The sequence below is a fragment of the Nicotiana sylvestris genome, chromosome 2, assembly GCF_000393655.2.
Source record: "Nicotiana sylvestris chromosome 2, ASM39365v2, whole genome shotgun sequence".
NCBI classification, from domain to species: Eukaryota; Viridiplantae; Streptophyta; class Magnoliopsida; order Solanales; family Solanaceae; genus Nicotiana; species Nicotiana sylvestris.
Window position 1 is genome coordinate 142457764 of NC_091058.1, and position 6775 is coordinate 142464538.

Here is a 6775-nt window from a genome sequence, read left to right on the forward strand (position 1 = left end):
AACACGTACCGCTTCATCTGCTGACTAGCAGCCCGAGCCCCCAGTAGTAGCTCCTACGAGGGGTAGAGGCCGAGGCCGTACTAGGGCCCGAGGCAGAGGCAGAGCTCAGCCTAGAGCTAGAGCAGCAGCACCAGCGGCAGAGCCTCTGGTTGAGTTTGATGATGAGGTTCCAGCTCAGACCGTTCCAGCAGGGCCAACTCAGGTCCTAGAGGGGTTCATCACCACCCCAGTACTTCAGGATGCTCTGGTCCGTCTATGGGCCTTATGGAGAGTGTCGCCCAGTCAGACTTAGTTCCTGTAGCACCAGCCGTCTCTCAGGATGGGGGAGGAGTACAAGCTCCTGATCGAAGCCTACCCTGCACTACTATTGAGTAGCGAGAGAGGGTCGAAGCAGCTTTTACCCGATTTAGGGTCGGGATCGATTTCCATAGAGAGCTAGATGTTGGAGTCGGGTATCTATCTAATTTAGAGTTGGGTATGTGTTCCAAATTACACTTCTAAATATTTTTGGGTTTTTGTTTTACTTCTACTTTTATCAAACTACAATGGTAAATTAAACTAGAATAAGCTAAGAGTAAAATGTTGTGGGTTGTTCAAATGGTTTAAAAAGCACTAGGGTAGTGACTTTCGCCTAGGTGGTCAATTGACGGATACTTGAATCTAAGGCATGATGGACATATTTAGGGAGTATGATATAACCTTTGCATAATTTTACCCACTCTACACCTCTCGGTGGTTCAAGTGATTTTGCCCGAATTAACTTTCTCAAGACCAATTGGGTATGCAAATTTTCACCAACAATCAAGGTTCAAGTCGGGTATTACTCTCTCGAGGTTTAGCCCTTTAATTGGGGCTATTAATCTCTTGAGTACGCCCAAATTCCTTGTTGGACCAATTTCAGAGACTCAAGCTCTCTTTCTCAAGAAGAGCTCAAGTCAACTAAACACAAACTAGTGTTTGCAACCACTAATTTAGCAATTAAACATGAAATTAGCCCAAATATCAAACACCCATAGTCAATCTAGCCCTAAAATACAAGGCCCATCAATTACCCACACTAGGTTGAACCACAACCCTAGCTTAATGGTTTAGCTACTCATAATTAAAGAAGAAAAGCAAGAAATAAATGAAGAACAACTCATATTAATTAATTACTAAGATAAACAAGAAGATTCAATATTGAAATGTTGATAAAATTGCCCAAAATAGCTAAAATATTCGAACCCACGAGCGCAGCTCTCAGTTAAAACTATCTGATGACCTAAAAATGGAAAAAGAAGCTATTTATACTAAGCTGAAAAATCTGGACAAAAATACCCCTGCGGAGCTAGTGCGGACCACACAAAATCAAGTGCGGCCGCACTAAGGCTCTAGACTTGAAAATTGAACTCTCTGAACTGGGGCAATGCGGACCGCATAAGATGGACTGCGGCCGCGATGGCCTCTAGTGCGGTCCGCATGAAATGGAGCGCGGATCGCATTGGCTTGAAACTGGCAATTCTCTGATCCTTCTCACTGCGGACCGCACTAAATCGAGTGCGGCCTCGTTGATCCCAGTGCGGACCGCACAGAACCTAATACGGCCGCATTGCCTGTTTGCCTGAATATCATACTCTCTGAACCTCACTCATGCGGACCGCACAGAATGGTGTACAACCGCATTGGGCCTGAGCTTTGTCTTGTCTTGGTACTTGTGCAAGTTTCACTCCTTTTTGAGCTGATTTTTGACATCTTATCACTTTGTTGATAAAACCTGCAATCAAGCACAACTTGTGAGCCTTTTGGGACTATTTTGTACAAATTTCTAATCAAAACATAAGCAAGAAGGAGTATAAAAGGTATCAAAATCCCTAGTTATCAACTCCCCCAAACTTAAGCTTTTGCTTGTCCTCAAGTAAACAAAATAAGACAAACCCCTTAACGAAACATCCAAGAAAATTCAGCTGTCCTAAAGTAACCTCATCTAGCATCAATTGGGACTAACAATTGCCCTCAATACAAATGAATCTTTAACAACTTTTACTCTTTGTAACACCATGGATCAAGTGCGACACAAGAGCATCAAGAGTTGACTCAACACATCAAAGAACTCTTTCTATTACTTTGGTTATTGTGGAACCCAAACTCTTACATCCTCAACTCTCCCTAAGCAAACCTCACCTTTATAGTAGTGGCACTCAGAACGAGGTCAATGGAAGTTCACTCATCTTTCTCAAGAAAAAGTCACAAGTCCAACTCTAAGTACCATATGCTTGCCCCTTATGTGAGTCACCACTAATGTAAGCTTCATTCAACTCAAGATCATATAGGGCTTTTGTGGAGTCATGGTGAAGGCTTTTGGTTTAGGCAGGAAATGTTTGGTCTAAGTACGTTCCATCTTCCCTTGAGCACTTCTTTTTGTTTCATTCGACACACATTCCCTTGACTCTTTGAGTCATTTCACTTCTTTCTAAGGGGTTAGAGAGACATACTGTCACTCTTTCTTATACATTTCAAATCTTTTCTCCTTTCTCAACTTTCCATACCTTTCATTCTTTATTTTGCTTGAATCCCTTTTTATTCAATTCTACCTTGAGCATTCTTTTTATCTTTTTGCTTTTCTTTCTTTTTTATTGCCTTTCCTTTTCTTCAATTTATACCTTTTTACCACTTTGTTTCCATCCTCGTCTCTCCCCCCAAACTTATACTTTTGCCATGTGCTACAGAAAAGATCAAGTGCCAAGAGAGGGTATTTTTTTAGAACGGGTAAATGCTTGTATCGTGGTTCTTTGAAGGAAAAAGGTCTAAGGCTCAAAAGGGTTGACTAGGGATCTTATCATTGGTAGGTTATGGAAGTATTCAAGCTATCATTTGGACCAATGAGAGCCTATAATCATGTCTCAAGTCAAAATTTACTTAGGATTTCGCCTCAACAAACATTCAGGGCAAGTTCTAGACCAATGGCTCGGGATTTGGACTTGCAATGCAATTTCTCACCACACAAGCTATGGGATTGCTAAAAACACAGAGTCGGAGGCCCACAATGACCTTAGATAATATTTGAGCACACAATGGTCCCAAAAAACCACTTTATGATTATCGGTCAACAAAAGAGTCTCAAAGTTACGACTTTCACCATCCTAAACACAACAATTTGTTTTTGACCATAAGATCAAAGGCAAATGTGCTAGGCCCAAGTGAAACTTTGCTTGAGTCACCCTTAACCACTAATTACTAAAAACAAAAAGTAAAATGGACTCAAACCCTTAAGAAGGTTGTCACGCCATCCATCATTGGGAAGAGCCACCTGATTCACACAAACTCCACCTTTGGAAAGAACCGTGACATTAAGAAAACCAAAGGCTTATTGCAAACTTTCAAAACAAGAAGCTAAGAAGCTAAGAACGAAAAATTGTGGAAAGTAAAATGAATATATACAAGTGGGGATTTGTCGAATATACAATAGATGGGATGAATATGTACAATGTAACATAACTTTATATACAGACCCAAAGTAAAATAAAAGTACGCAAAATGTAACGAAATGTTAAAATTATATACAAACCAAAGATGAAAAATAAAGAAAGCCTAAAAACTGTCAAATATATAAAATAATCCAAATCCATAAAAGTAGGGTCTACCCCCTCAAATGAAAGCTGGCATTGTCTCCAATGCCAACTAAACTAAATAAGCACCAAAAAGAAAAGGGAAAAAGATATAGAGACTCCCTATGGCCCGTCTGCCTGCATCGGCTCTTGAGTGGTTCCTGGGTCCTCACTATGCTCGGGAACCTCAGACTGGTTCCCTTGGCCTATTGCTCTGCTGCTGGGACCTGAGCCTGGACCTAGACAGGCTCCTAAGGTGCATCCTGTGGCTAACTGGAGGAGGCCTCCGGTGGGTCTACCAACTGAATGACTGCATCGTCCGCTTTGGGAATCATCATCTTCCTCTTGGGAGGCCTCTAGGACTGCTCGGGCTGGGGATGAGTTGATGGTACTGGGTCCTGTAGCAATAAGTCTAAAGGCAGATGATCTGCTTTCATCCTGTCAACATCAACCCTCAGCGCTTTTACGGATTCCTTGGATGCCCGCGTCTTCCTCAACTTCTTGTACTCCTTAGCAAGCTCCTTGAGAGCCTTGCTGTGTGAATCAACTGCATTTGTGAGCACCTTCTGAGTGTCGAGGATTTTCTTTTGGTTGACCAGAATCTCCTTGAGGGAATCCTCTATGGACTGTGGGACATGTGGAGGCGGAGGTGCCGACTGAGCCTCAACTATAGTAATGAGGATAGACAACTTGGATGATGCTATCTACATCCAATTGTTGATACTGAGGAGAGCATGGATCAGTCAGTGTGCAGTCACTAGATACACTCGGTAAGAGGGTATCTCTAGGTCAGCTGAAGCGGATGGGCCAGGAGGAATGTCTATGGAGGTGGAGGCAGGCTGAGTAGGAGCCACTACCATAACTGGCTCTTCCGGCTGGCCAGTTGGAGCAGTAGATGTTCCCTTGAAGTTCTTGCTCTTTGGGTTGTCATCCCCCTGCATGCTATACCACGAGAATGGGGCCTTCGCCTTGACCTTTATATCAAATGGCCTCTTTTCAACTTTGAGGGCCCGGAAGTACATAGTCAAGAAGCTGGGGAAACGGTAGTTTCTGTTATTCTAACTTCCCACAAGTGTGATTACCCTAGACATTACATTTCTCATATTTATTGGGTACCCCTCCATGATTGAAGCCACCAAAACTGCCCGGTGCAGAGAGAGGGAGTTGTCATGAGTAGTGGGGTCCAGTCTGCTGTACACAAGTGTTTCCCACCCCCTTGCCTCAAAGTTCAAACTTCTTCTCAGAATCTTGACGCCCACATTCAACCAATTGGGGGTGGTACCTGGGATTGCCAGATACTGTGCCAACCAGGGACGAGCCTCCTCGCCCATTTCCATCTTCGCCATATATAGGATCTCATCCTCCTAATCAAAGCCAAGGTAGTCATTTATTATTTTCCCATCAAACAACACCTTCATATTTCGCACCTTGGTCACTTTTGTGCCCTTTTTTATGTGGGCAATGTTGGTGTAGAATTCCCTGACCAAGTGCTCATTGGCATCTACACATTCACCCAAAAAGTACTCCTAGTTAATTCTCTCCCTAAACTGCCTCCTCACATTGGGGTTGTAAGATAGCAAGTCTCTATCCACAAAACTCCTCTCCGGGATCAACTTCCTCACCGACCACCATTCCCGGAATTTATGATATGCTACCTCACTCACGAACTGGTCTTGCCACACCTCCGATTTTCTAGTTCTAGCAACACCTCCACTTGAGGTTCACTCCCTTCTCCAACTACTTCTTCTCCTCCTACTTCCTCCTCATCTCCTTTTGCACCCTCTCCGGATAATGAAGCTGTGGGAGAGGTGGAGTATTCATCCCTACCTCCTTCAGCTGAGCCCTCAGACGACCCAGAAGATACATTTACTGATGCTTGGGTAGCGGGGGAAGTGGGAGGAGTGTCTCTTGTCTGTTTCTCTCCGGCCAGTCAGGGGTGTACTCTGGGATTGAGTCTAAAGATATCTCCCGGGAGGGCTCGTACTTACTCCCAGACATGTCAATGGCCCTATCAGTAGCTTTAATCATCTTTCTTATGTTTTTAATGTTTTGCCGGGCTTGAACAACCAATCTTACCATTTTCTATTTCCCTCCCCGGGAGGATTCTCCTCTGCCTCGTTGTTTAGAGCCCTTGCCCCTTTGTTTCACATTGTCTGCAATCAAGTTCAGGTATGCTCTGTTAGTATCGGTAGATTCAATTAAGTTCACAGTTGCACAAGAATAAAGGTTGCAGATAGTTGCTGAAATCACACAGTGCAGACCGCACAAAATGGTGTGCAGCCGCACAGAGGCCAATGCAAACCACACAAAATGCCCATGCAGTCCGCATATAGGTAGGGTTCAGACTACCCACTCTCTGTATCTAGGCAGTGCGGACCGCACAAAATGTAGTGCGGCCGCACAGAGACCAATGCAGACCGCACAAAATGTAGTGCGGCCGTAGTCCCCAAGGTTCAGATTCAAGACTGTCAGCAATGCGGTCCACATAGAATGTTACTTCGGACCGCACACAAGCACCGCAAACCGCACAGAATCGACCAAGGTCCGCACTGAGTGCCCAGAAGCAGCACTAACTTAGGGTTCCATGTGTTCTGACTTTAAGTCCAATTTAACACCTAAGTAGTTGCCCACTGATTTTAATTGCTTAAGCCCACATTACCCACAAAAATAACTAACCTAAACCTACAAAAATTAAAGAAATATGGGGAGTACATGATAAGAAGCAAGAAAAACAAAAAGTAAAATAAAAATAACAAAATTAAAACAACTCAAAAGAAGGTGATGTTACCAGATGTAAGAAGCAATGAAGATGAACAAGTCCAAGCAGATAATTGCAAGTAAAAGAAGTGATGAACAGTGTTTTTAGAGGTTCTGAGAGTCGAGAGTTCGAAAAATGTAACAAGAGGGTCTCAGGCCCTATTTATAGAAAAGGACCTGGGGCCTAGTCTTACCAACCAATATGGACTGCACAGAATCAACTGCGGTCCGCACCACACAACTTGATTTAAGTTTGAGAAGGCAACTCATCGCGGTCCGCATAAAATGTCATGCAGCCGCAGTGGCCCACCGCGGATCGTACAAAATATAGTGCGGACGTAGTGGCAAACTTTAGAGAGGTCGACATTTCACCCTCCACCAGTGCGGTCCACACCGAATGTAGTGCGTTCGCATTGACAACTTCAGAGACCTGA